The 14,191-nt window shown below is 35.6% G+C and overlaps 1 pseudogene; it reads left to right on the top strand.

The window, feature by feature from the left end:
• LOC127159421 (NACHT, LRR and PYD domains-containing protein 3-like) overlaps positions 1-14,191 on the top strand; it is a 29,246-nt pseudogene that overhangs the window by 6,347 nt on the left and 8,708 nt on the right.

The following is a 14,191-nucleotide window of genomic DNA, read 5'->3' as shown; positions in this document are numbered from 1 at the left end:
ATGTACATCCATGGGGCTGGACATTTAGAAAATGTAGACAGTAGGCTAATGTTTTGCAAATGCAATACTACTGTTAGTATTAATTGTAAACATTGTCTAGAGATGTTGAAAAAGAAAATTAAGTCATATTTTGTTAATGTTGTTTATATTTTGAAATGTGAGTATCCCCTGAGATTTGTTGCCAGATTAGGGTATAAAAACAGGATTATCCTCAATATTTACAATTAATGGTGTCACAAGGTAAACTGTTCCCCCTGTTCTGTTATTGGGGTATTGTGCAGTGCTGGGGGGGTGTGGGTTGGTGGGTCATTAGGGTGAGGGTTGGGTTGTTTTGAGCAGTTTGGTGTTCCCCCTTGATGGTTATGGGGGATATGGTAGGGGGCCTAAAAATCACAGAAATTACACAGTAATCACAGAAATCACATAAAATACAAAGGGTCCCTTGATTAAAATAAATTCTCTTGAAGGAACCGGGTGGAGGGTGTTTTAAATTTTGGGGATTTTAAATCACATTCACTAGGTGAGCAGATTAGGAGTGCAACGGTTCTCGGTCAAAAAATCGAACGCTTCGTTCTCCTGCAACTCAACGCTCGTGGCGCGTTTAATCTGACCATGCACTTACAAGAAATCTCAAAAAAAAAAACAATCCATAAAACAGAGTTTAGCTAATGTATGGTTCTTAAATGGCCCCACCTGGTTACATGTGGAGACTGCCATCCAATCTGTTATCATAGTATGTAAATATGTTGTTTATGACACAGTTCCTCACTGTTGGTGTTTTTGTGTGTTGCACTTGGCAGTGTAACGTTACTGTTCAGCATGGTACATGGAGCTGATAATTAGAAAATAGAGCAGCCACCCCTTCATTCAAGTCTGCTGTCTGGGAACATTTCGGGTTACTGTTAGATTACAGCAGATGTTGTTAAAAAAAAAATGGACACAGTTGTTCATGTTGTTATATTGTGAAATTTGCCACACGCTTGTGCCTTATTGCCAGGCAATACATCTAATAAAACAGGAGCCATCCTCAATAAAATCACCATGAATGGTTTCACAGTGCTCCAGCACAGGTAGATGGAAACAGCAGACATTGTGCTTCTGTGTTTAAACAGGGCACTCTGGGGTTCAAATGGGGGCCGGACAGAAATTACAAAAACATAAAAGCGCTGAGGGTTTTCATTGCTAAGACATGCAATCCTTCTGTTAAAATGTTTTTAAATTATAACTTGGAATTTTAGGTGTGTAGATCCCCCTTAATAGAAATCACATTTCAGGGCCAGGGACCCGTGGGAAGAGCCTTAAAGGCCCCCTGTACACAGTCCCCTTTCTATTTATTTTGTGTTTTGTGTAAAAACTGATATTATTATATTTAGTTGACTACATTTAGCATTTGATCAAATAAGATCAAAATCTACTGAATCATCCTCAGTTTCCTCTCTCTCTCAAAAACTGATGAGACATTGGTTGTGGTACATGAAAATAAAGGCTCTGAGATTTTGGTTAGTAGTTGACCTCCTTCAGCTTGACAAAACCAGCTTATAGATGCTGTTGCTTTCTTCAGCATCCACTGAGTTTGAGACAGCATCTTTGTATCATTTAGTCAAGGTACTCAATGCAGGTAGTCTCTCAAGTAGGCCTTTCCAGAACACATCCAAATCCACCACTCCAGATGATGAAGCTCTGAGAGCTGCTGTGCCCAGACTTGCCAAGTAAGAAGTTAGTTCATTTTGTGGCACATGACTGAATTATGGAATGGCTTTGTAACACATTGTCATCCATGAATGCAGTGTTACAAGGTTCAAACACCTTGACCTCCTGAAGAAACTTCATAGCCGGTCTGCCAATCTGCCATGTACTTGCTGTGTTTATCCCCTGCATTGCTTATGCCTGGCTAACTGTGGCAAGAATCTGAGTCTTAATAGCAAATGGGAGTTCAAGGTTTGCAGAGTACTGTGCACATGCTTTATACTGAAGCTCCTTGTTGGCAGTGAAGCTGACATGCAGATCTTCCAGATAACTGAATATGTTGGTGGTCACTTGACGTCCACTCTGGAAGATGCTGAGAGGCTGGAGGATGACCTTGCATTTGTCAACCATGATGATCATCTGGGCATTTAGAGATTGAGCCAGATTTGTCTCTTTAAGTGTCTCATGAACTTTTATCACTGATGGCAGTGAACATCTGCCACACATCTGGGGATGAAAAATGAGAGTCAAAATGAGGCCAAGCATACAATGTTCACACCAATACATTACATGTAATTAAAATTCTGAAAATTAAGAAAAAAAGTAAACAACTAGGCTGTGATATTGTTTGATCTATGATATTTTGAATTGGAAGGAAGTCTATGACAGGTCAACAAGGAATAATTTTACTTAATCTTGTACAGAGATTTGTATTTGATTCAGGCCTACCTCCATTTCCAACTCTTTGAACTCCCCTGTAGAGTCCTGATGAGGTTCATGATGTGGGCCATGCATTTTATGTGCAAGGAGTTTGGGAATAATGACTGAAGTGCAGCAACAAAAGCCTTCTTCATGTAGGCAGCGTTATCAGTGTCAAACACTATGATGTCTTGATTCGCAATGCTTTATTCTTGTAGACACTTCACAACAGTCAGGTGAAAGTATCTTGCCAAAAATGCACCAGCATGCATAAGTAATCAAGCACTAAAATCTTCTCTGTTAATTTAATTTAATAAATACAAACTTGCTGCTACTGGACCCACTTTTCCTTCCCTGCATTGCTGTAACAGATGTTTTATGAAAAATTTAATTACTGAAACATTCATTTAAAATCTAAAGAAAGGCCATTTACTTGTTTTCATTATAGTTGTTTGTTTTGTTCTTTAAACAGGTTATGTGGATGTAATCTCACTGCTCAGTCTTGTGGGAGTTTATCATCAGTTTTACAATCCTCAAACTCTGTCCTGAGAGAGCTGGACCTGAGTAACAATGACCTGAAGGATTCTGGAGTGAAACTTCTTACTGATGGACTGAAAAGTCCAGACTGTCAGCTGGAAATACTGAGGTACATGGTTTTCAATCAAATAAATTAACAAAATATGTAGTGTTTAAACTGTAAAGCCTATGTTAATTAACATGCAAGCAGCTCATGATCCAGTGTTTTTAGTGTCTCTCTGAATTTGAAAATGCATCAAACATCTGTTTTAATTCAAACATTTTATTTGATTGGCCATACTAATCACCTGATCACTAAATAATGGTGATGGTGATGATGATGATGATGATTGTTATTATTATTATTATTATTATTATTATTATCATCATCATCATCTCATCACTAGAGAGAACAAAGAAAGAAAAGAAATTACCATGAGTGCAATTCCATGAGCATGTTCCGGGTTTATGTTACATGACAAAAAAAAGAATTATATATATATATATATATGTGTGTGTGTGTGTGTGTGTGTGTGTGTGTATATGTATATATATATGTAGAGATGCGCGGAAGAGCTCAAACGTCACCCGAATCTGCAGCTTCAAATAAATTATCCGCCCGCCACTAACCCGCACCTATATTTTTCTCTGATTTAGATAACCGCACCCGAACGTCATTTACAATTTTCTAATTCTTAGTTTTGCATGATGATATGATGAATGGATGGTTTATTTTTAACAGCAGATTGATTCAACTGATCTGCACACCTACAAGCTTAATCACTCGTGGTTTTAAGCCAAATCCACGCTAAAAAGAATAACCTTAACTGACATCTGGACGTGACTCTGAATCTTTGATGAAATCGGTTGGGTGTTTGAACGCCTACTGGATCCTTGGACAAAAGTTTACAGGGTTTCACCCAGTTTAAGAAGTTTCTGATCATGAAAAAAATTCTTTGAATTTTTAAGGTATTGTTTTCGTTATAATGTACTGATTCAAATTAGTAATAAATAATAATTATCATTTCACTACTCGGCGTGCCTCCTTTGACATGCTCTGGTGTATGAACAGGCAGCAAATCTGGTGCTGGCGCGGACAAAGCGGGCGCATCAGGCGCAATCATCAAACATATTTCAAAGGAAGCCGGCGCCACGGTCCTTACCGTCTTTGCTGGGTGATTTGAGCGAATATTTGCATTTATTCACACGATTTAATTAGAAATGATGGCCTATCATTTTGGCTAATGCAGGACACTACTGAATGATGCCCATCAGAGGGAATTTACGCAAAGCCGACTGATAAAGAAATTGGTATACGCAGGTACAGCACACCACTGCATATTACCCTATGTAGCATTAACACAGGCGTAACTCCCTTCAAACTTTATCTGGAATGTCACCTTTTCTGTCACAACTTCTTGATCAGACGAACACACACACAAATGAATTTGTTTGCCTGATGAACAAAGTATTTAAAACAGAGTCATATTTTAGGAAATGTAGTTAATATTTGCGTCATTATTGATTTATCACATCCACCCGCGACCCACCCGCAAATAATCAGAAGGCATTTTTTTAATTACCCGACCCGCGGATTATCCGCAGCGCCCGCGGATATAACCGCCATCCACGCATCACTAGTATATATATATATATATATATATATATATGTGTGTGTGTGTGTGTGTGTGTGTACATTGCAGATACACTCTTAAACTCATGGTGGTCCAGCAACAGCACATGCTTCAGACATCAGTAGCACTAATGATGTTTCTAAAAGTGTCAATCCCAAATGTATTGCCTTGTTCCACTCCACAGGGAACCATGATTACAATTGAAACCTGCCTTTAGTAAGTTCAAATTAAATGCTTAAATCATGGAAAAACACCCCACTATGATTGTTTTACTGTTTGCTCTTTATGTATGTGTACCCTACATTGCAATATATGGTTTCTTTTAGAGTACTGGTCATTTGGATTTGGTAATGTGAATATTTGACTAAATCTGAATTATGAATCACTGTGAATCAATGAATGATTCTGATCCACATTAAACCTTTTATACAGCTGTGACCTGTAGGTTGAGACAATATGTGCTCTGAGCAGCAGTAATTTAAAACCACCCACATTTTACCCAGTTTATTATTCTAAATTGTATCATAAGTTAAGGAAACTGATTGGTACATTAAAATATTGGGTAAATTGTCCATGTTTGGTGTTGGTCAGGATGACGCTCTGTTTCTTTTCTGAGACTCTTATTTTGATGTTCTTTTCATCCTGTTGTATCTGAGTTCTAATTTCCTGTGTTTATTTTTTGTGTCTTTTATCTTGTTGATTCCTAAGTATGTTTTCATTTGTTTTAATAATTGCTGATTAGTTTGTCTCGTATGTCTAGTCTAGTTCTTCACTATCTTGTATATTTATACTCCTTGGTTTCTTCAGGTCATGGTGCATGTTTGTTAGCTGTTTTGCTGTGATTATATTTTTCTTTGTCTTTGGACCCTTTTGGACATTTTCTTTGTTAAAGGGGTCATCAGATGCCCATTTTCCACAAGTTGAATAACATATTAAATCAATATCAGATTTGAAAACTCTCTTAATAGTTAATAAAAGTTGTCACTCATCTTAGTTCATCATGATCTCAGGAAGTTAGATTTTAATTAATGAAGCTCCCTACACTGCACAGTGAATGTCTTCTGTACACCCTGTCTACACTTAGTTTGTTACAATGAGAGAAATGAGATTTGTGAGCTTGCATAACTCAGCACTGAACAAAACTCTGGTGTTTTGAGCAATGAGTGGATTCTGATTAACACTGTGTTCAAACAATGAGATATGAGATATATGAGAAATGTCTGTGATACATGACCTAATGCTGCAAAAATGTGCTTTGAAGCTTTGAAAACCTTTGAAGCTTCCCTGAGTGCAAACACAAATATACTGATCGAGTCAGTCGCACTGGCGCTCCTAAATATTTTTACATGGTACGTAGTAGTTGCTTACTGCTAACTACATGCAGTAGTTTGTGCTGTAGTTTTTAGTCACAAATGTGACTGAAATGGTTGCACTGTATAGCCCTGCAAATCAGTAAACAGAAATTACAAAGTTAAATAATATGCATTTGTTGCATTTTCTTGTCAGAAATACAGTTATTTTAGAATAAGTCAGCCTTTAAAGGGATAGTTCACCCAAAAATTAAAATTTGATGTTTATCTGCTTACCCCCAGGGCATCCAAGATGTAGATGACTTTGTTTCTTTAGTAGAACACAAATGAAGATTTTTAACTCAAATCGTTGCAGTCTGTCAGTCATATAATGGCAGTCAATGGCTACCAAATCTTTGAGAGTAAAAAAAAAAACATACACAAACAAAAACAAATTAAACCCTGTGACTCGTGACGATACACTGATGTCCTAAGACACGAAACAATCAGTTTTTTTTACTCTCAAAGATTTGGTAGCCATTGATTGCCATTATATGACTGACAGACTGCAACGGTTTGAGTTAAAAATCTTCGTTTGTCTTCTACTGAAGAAACAAAGTCACCTACATCTTGGATACCCTGGGGGTAAAAATCAAATTTTTTTTTTTGAGTGAACTAGCCCTTTAAGAACAAACAGAAGCTGGTTTCTTCAGTAATGGGTGGAAATAATACACAGATTAGAAAATGTAGAAAATTACATCAAATAGATAAAAACAAAAAGTTATGTTGAACTGTGTTTTTAAGTGATGTTTTTCCAGTAACACTGGTGACACGACTCTGGACTGCATTTCCATCATATGATTTATAATGTGTACATGCATTTCAGATTTTTTTTCCCATATACATTTGTTTATAACACAACCATATACGAATAATTCATGGCTAAAATGTGTGAAAGAGATTTGTCTGATTGTCACATGGACTATTGCTGTGTTTTCAGATTGTCTGGCTGTATGGTGACAGAGAAAGGCTGTCGTTATGTGTTTTCAGCTCTGAGTTCAAACCCCTCACACCTGAGAGAGCTGGATCTGAGCTACAATCACCCAGGAGATTCAGGAGTCAAACTACTCACTGAAAAACTGTTGGATTCAACCTGCTCACTGGACAAACTCAAGTATGTCTACCAGGAAGATTTTAGACTTTTCTATTTCAACTCCTCAGTGACTATGTGCTATATATATATACTGAAAACATACATATACTCATATTTACATATTTTACATACGCACACACATATTTATATACTGCGTGGAAGTCTTAGGCTACTAGTATTTTCACCAGCTAAAAAAATAGCTTAATGTGTTATTTCTATGTTTTGCTGTAGTGTCAGTAGAAAATATCAGTTTTCATTTCCAAACATTCATTTTGCCATTAATTGTAATAATCCATTGAGATTTTTGTTTACACAAGGAGTCTGACAACAGTCAGTGCTCCACACAGAGATCTGATGAAGGCACAGATGGAAATCTTACCCCAAGTGTGTACGTTTTATACATTTGTTTTTAAAACATCAACACAGAGTGGTACATGTGTCTATTTGTCACAAATTTATACAGAGATTCAAACATTAAGAATAGAGTCAAATTATGTTGATGGCAAGTGGAAATAATAGATAAAATCTCTCACTTCGGCTCACTTCCATGATTTAGTATGACTGCTCTCAGAAACTAACCATACTATAACCACCTGAACTTCCACCCCTTTTAGGGTTTGGTTTGCTGGTGTGCACATGAGTTCAGTGTTCACATTATCCAAACAAACCAGTCTCTGACATCAAGTGAACCTGGGTGCACACCAAAATTGCTAGTGTTGAAAGCCCCGTCAAACACAGTTTAGGGTTGTGCTGACAGATGACAGTATTGTGTATCGGTGATATTCAAAAATATTGCCTGTTGCTGATGCCTCTAACGATAGCAAGACAATTATTATTATTATAATTCGTCAAAAATAAACTAGGCGCCTATCTTCAGCGATGCAGCACAGGGAGCCGTTTACAGCTCCGACAGTCATTGGAGCTGATTGCAGTCACTATAGTAGATGCTTATGATTATACTAGCCACGCAGCATCACGTGTCTGAAGCAGCACACCTGGTAAAAACACAAGCATTCACTAGAGTGTTAGTGAACTGCGATCAGCACCGGTGGCTGTGTCGGAGCCACAACACGCTGCAGATGTGTGCAGTGTAAATAGGGTAAGAGATTTATTTATTATACAGTGTAAAAAGCTTCAACGGTGCATGTGCATAATACTCGTGGAGACTGAAGTCAGTGATTATGTTCTTTGCTAATGTAAATGTTTTTTGCTCGTTTCTTGTAGTTGCTTTTTAAATAACTGAGAAAATGTAAGTATTATAATTAGTAACTTCAAATTTTTATTTAATTGTTGTCATGTTAAATCCAAATTCAGTCATATTAAAAACATAAGGCTCATTTTAGCCTCATGCTGGTGTTGGTTCACTATCTGGCAATGAAACCAAGTAAATAATTTAATAAATTAGCACAATAATATTATATATTCTATATTCTTATATATAGCATCTGCAATCTCAGAGGTTGACAGTAGGACAAATGAAAATTGAGCACATCACACTAACACCGTTTAAACAAAACTAATTAAATAAAAGAAAAAAAGTTCATTAAGTAATATCCTGACCATATACAGATTATTCAGATTGTAGAGGTGGTTTTAGAAAAGTGTCCATTACTTGACTTCTTGGTATTATACCATACTTACTGATCAACAAAATTTGTGTAAGCATTTCCTTAAAGCATTTCTTCCCATTGACTCCTTTCCAGTTTATTTGTTTGGCTACTGCATGTGAGAAAAGCCTTTAAAGTATGTTCCATGTGACTCTTTTGGTGTTTTGTCCTCCAATAGCACCCAGAGCAGATATCTGAAAAGACAAAAACACATTATATAAAATGAGTTATTTTCAGTTAGAACAGAGTATATATAGTTCTGCTTATATATAGTTATTCCTTCTTGGTGCAAACGGGCCTTTAATCTTTAGCAAGCTTTTGTTATTGGGGATGCTGGTATGCTGTTCACCACAGTGATCATGGACATGTTTTCCATGACACATCAGTCACACACTATCTTTATTAGTAGCTTGAGGTGATAAATTGTTTATGCTTAAATGACACATACACTGCTAGATGACTATGTCAAGACAGGTATACTGTTAAGGATGCTTAGTGTGAAGTTGTTTTAATGAGCATTTCTCCAGAAAAGCTGCAACCATTAATCAGCCCTAATAAACAGCATGTTTTGAACAGCACTAGCTGTAATTTTATCAGACACTCATTATTATCAAAATTTAATTATACAAAGCGGCATTCAAATAGTTTGAATTACTCAACTAAATTAAAAAAAAAAAAAAAAAAAAAAAAAGAGAGACTTACCCTACTACACTGTGTGCAGAATTATTAGGCATGTTGATGTTCTGCTCATATTTTTTTCCCAAACACATTTTACCAATTCCAAACCACATCAGTCTTAATAACTACTGTTAATTTTGTATTTAATCATTTATATGTGATATATAATTGTCCGTGAAGGCTGGAAGTGAAAAACTCCTTATATTCAGGTGTGCATAATTATTAGGCATGTTTTATTTTACAGATAAAATGAGCCAAAAAAGAGATTTAACCCAGACTGAAAAGTCCAGATTATTAAATGCCCATGAGAAGAATGCAATACTAATGCATTACAAGAATTTGCAAAGTTAAGGCTTGACCATTGGACAGCGAAATGCTTGTTGAGTCTGCATGGTCAGAAAAAACAGGTGGAGAAGAAAAGATGCATGTTAACTGCAAAAGAATTAGGAATTAAGGTGAAGAATTAGGTGTGACACCATCAGGAACCGTTTCCAGTTCTCCAGCGCCACCATTTTCCAGAACTGCAACCTACCTGGAGTCTTCAGAAGTGCAGTGTGTCAGGTTCTCAGAGACTTTGCTTGATAAAAAATCCTAAAAAATGCCCCTGACTTAATAAGAATAACAAGCATTCAAGAATTTATCTTCCAAAATCTGGCAGTAAGTTTTGGGAGTTCATTTTAGTCTATCTTTGCAAGTCAGGCTTTTCAGGATAGGAGACTAAACATGAACTCCCAAAACTTACTGCCAGATTTTGGAAGATAAATTCTTGAATCAGAGGTACAAGAGGATGTGATGCTTGTCCTTCAAGAGTCACTCTCAACTTACCCGTCTATAAAGCCTATAAAAAAACTGTCTTCATGTATTTCACAACACGTCAGCTTGTTATTCTTATTAAGTCAGGGGCATTTTTTAGGATTTTTTACCAAGAAAAGTCTCTGAGAACCTGACACATTGCACTTCTGAAGACTCCAGGTAGGTTGCAGTTCTGGAAAATGGTGGCGCTGGAGAACTGGAAATGGTTCCTGATGGTGTCACACCTAATTCTTCACCTTAATTCCTAATTCTTTTGCAGTTAACATGCATCTTTTCTTCTCCACCTGTTTTTTCTGACCATGCAGACTCAACAAGCATTTCGCTGTCCAATGGTCAAGCCTTAACTTTGCAAATTCTTGTAATGCATTAGTATTGCATTCTTCTCATGGGCATTTAATAATCTGGACTTTTCAGTCTGGGTTAAATCTCTTTTTTGGCTCATTTTATCTGTAAAATAAAACATGCCTAATAATTATGCACACCTGAATATAAGGAGTTTTTCACTTCCAGCCTTCACGGACAATTATATATCACATATAAATGATTAAATACAAAATTAACAGTAGTTATTAAGACTGATGTGGTTTGGAATTGGTAAAATGTGTTTGGGAAAAAAAATATGAGCAGAACATCAACATGCCTAATAATTCTGCACACAGTGTATTTAGAGTCCTGGTTCTCTGGTGGAAATCTGAAATGGAGACACATTGTTTTACAGTGTTGCTGGACAATTTCTCAATTAAGTCGTTATATACTGTCTAGCCAACCATGCTGAATTTCACTCTCAATGCATAAGTCAATCATCTCAGTTAATTGTAATCTCACAAACTTCAAAATTAACACGGCTTCATCCACATCAAATTATCTTTTATCACATTATCATATCTTTTAAAGTACTGGTTCTTCACTAAATTAAATAAAATTCATGTTAAAGCACAATGGACTGGCTTCACAGACAGGGCTTAGATTAAGCCAGGATTAGACCATCGTTCAATTAGAACATTAAAGTAATTTTTATAAATGTGCCTTATAAAAGATTTGCATCTTGAGATGAAACAAGGCCACTAACGTACCGTATTTCAGGATCAATCAGTGCAGGTTTTTTCAGTTGAAACGGCTAAGACTTGCATTTTAGCCTGGGAGTAGGCTTAGGCCTTGTCTGTAAAACTGGTGAAATATATAAATATGTCTTTATTTGAAGTTTTGTTGTTGTACATTTAAGTACAATATTTTATTTTTATTTAATATTAATATTTAAGTTTTTATGTAACTTTTAGTTAAACACATTTTAATTTAATCATTATTTAAGTTTTATATTTATTTATTTGTTTGTAAGCACAGTGCAGTGTTAATATTCAAACTGTTAAAGTGGCTGACAACAAAAAATATTCTTATTAGGAATAAAACTGCCTCATTTTTTAACTGTGAAGAGCTGTAGCTGAATAGTTAGGCATACTGCGCAACTGTATTTTAATGTTGTTCATTATGGTGGTAACGTTACTTGGAGATAATTTTCTGAGGTGGTACTTGGTATAAAAAGTTTGAGAACCACTGTTTTAAAATAAGATGTTCCGATTTTCAGTAAAAATAACAGTTCATTCTACATAATTTATCAAAGCACTTCTGCTATCATTACCTGTTCTGTGAGAAGCAGGACGTGCAATGATAGAGAAGCACTTCCACTGGTTGCAGTCTGCAGATTATATCCTACATTTATGTGTGGAACTCTGATTGCTTTCGTAGGCTACTAAATGGATAAAATATAGAAATCCCTTTAATTTAAAAAACAAATCTAACCATTTGGAAGTAGAACACCGTCCCCCCTTAAAATTCACTCCCTGGACTCCATCCCCTGTGATTTAAAATCATTGAGCTTTAAAATTTTTGACAAATATATGAAATAGGGGTGGGCGATATGGCAAAAATATCATATAACGTTTTTTTTTTTTTTTTTTTCAGAAATATCACGATTCACGATTTTATCACGATTCTATGTCTTGTTGGTTTTACTATTTTGCAAGTTGTCTGAGCAGTACAGCTAAACTAATTTTTCGTTTTTAAAAACAAGGCCTTTCAAGGTAACAAATTATATATGTATATATATATATATATATATATATATATATATATATATATATATATATATATGAAGAGTTTCGTTGCAAAACGAGATATATCCATTTTGAGAAATGGTTATTTGACATTATTATTTAAGACATCAACAGTCAAGTTCATTCACAATTTTTGTACATTAAACTATTACTTGAGCTCAGTGAAGGCCAGGGACACAATATTTCTCAAATCCAGGATATTTTTTATTTAATTTTATGTCCATAAAAAGTTCATAAATAAGTCAAAAACCATGCCAAAATGCAACATATTTATCTTAACATTGTCAAACATCTTAAATTGGTTAAAAAAACAATACATCATAAATATATGGAATAGTATATACAAAGATTGATTAATAATAATAAGATTCTGAGTTAGTTTTGGCCAGAACATAAACAACATAACATAACTTTTTTTTTTTTTTTTTGCAAAACGCTATAAACGTAGCCTACGTGACTGACAGCTCGCCTACAGTATAAACAATTAAATGGTAAACGTTTTTTAGTTAGCCTATTGAATCCTCTTTTTAAAAATATATGTTTTTTGTTTTGATATTATCGTTAAATCAATGAGCAAACTCGGAGCACTTCACCGGCATTGACTCTCTTCCCAGGGGATGCTGCGCTCGCGTGATCCTGACGTCTGTCCTAACCACCGCAGCATTTTGATTTTAGCTTATTTCGCTGTCCAGCTCAGTCCTCTTTGCTCATCCGATATTTCCTATTTCTTGTTTGTATTTTCGCGCTCTTGTCGTCGTTGATTGGACCCGCAAACCGAAGCGTACAGTAAGCGCGCTGCTGCTAATAGGTATCTAAAACGTCACCCGTAGTGTAGTGTTCATGTGAAATGTAGGACGGAGGGGACAAACGACCCAGAGCGTCTCTGACATGATTTGCATGATTGGCTCATGCTTCACCGGCCAAACTGGCTGGTAAGTTTTTATCAATACCCGCCAAAACGATTTTTAACCCGCATTTGGCGGGTTGGCGGGTGTTAATTTCGAACCCTGGTTATATCGCACTTTGTAAAGAAACTGGTCTGGCGGATATCGCGTTTTGTGAAAAAATACATTTTATAGTAGGCCTAAAATGTACATTCTTAAATTGTATTAATGGCAGCAATTCACACATAGATTAAGGTACATCTGAACAGTGATTTCCAATAATAAAATCCAAATGTCAAAAAATGGCGTTTATCGCGTTTTGCAATCAAACTCTTCATATATATATATATACATACATATAAATGGCTGATAATTAGGCCACAGTGAGAGAAAATAAAAATCTTTGTCATCATTTTATCTTTGTTATTAAAAAATGAGAAAAAAGATACACATTATAAATAAACATAATACAAATAAAACAAAAAGTACTTTGTTTTTCATATACAGTAGGCATATTTAGTAATAGCATTCAAGAAATGGAATTAACAAATATAAAAGGTAAAACACTATTTACTTAAACACTATAAACATCAATTGTAGCCTACATTGATTCTTATTAAAGCAAATTTGTTAAAGTTCTTCAGTCAAGAGCATGTTTATACCATCATTTACTCACTCTCAGGTTGTTTTAATGAGTTTTCTTGTCTATTTGATCATTTCTATTACTAAATTCAATGGGGAGCAGCTACCCACATTCTTCATAATATCTTATTTTGTGTTTAGCACAAGAAAGAAATTAATACAGGTTTGGGGCAACATGTAAGTGAGTAAATAATGACAGAATTAAAATTTTTGGGTAAACTATCCCTTTATTGACAAGCTGCAGCATGTTTAGTACTGTGGCTTTAAGAGCTGCACCTAATATACAGGCACACACTCTATTTTTCTCTCAATTGTTTACTTTCACATTAGACATGAGCAACTGTGTTTATATGTAAACATTTGTGTGTTTTGACATACATAACTTAGTTCAGTAATTAGGCGCTATTTGACAGGCTTTTAGTGAGCGCACGATTCAGGTGTACACGCAATGGAAAAGCCCACTTCAGAACAACGCGCAT

The sequence above is a fragment of the Labeo rohita genome, unplaced genomic scaffold (assembly GCF_022985175.1).
Source record: "Labeo rohita strain BAU-BD-2019 unplaced genomic scaffold, IGBB_LRoh.1.0 scaffold_215, whole genome shotgun sequence".
Classification (NCBI taxonomy): Eukaryota; Metazoa; Chordata; class Actinopteri; order Cypriniformes; family Cyprinidae; genus Labeo; species Labeo rohita.
Note: the sequence above shows the minus strand (reverse complement) of the source record. Positions and strands in the feature narration are given on the sequence as shown.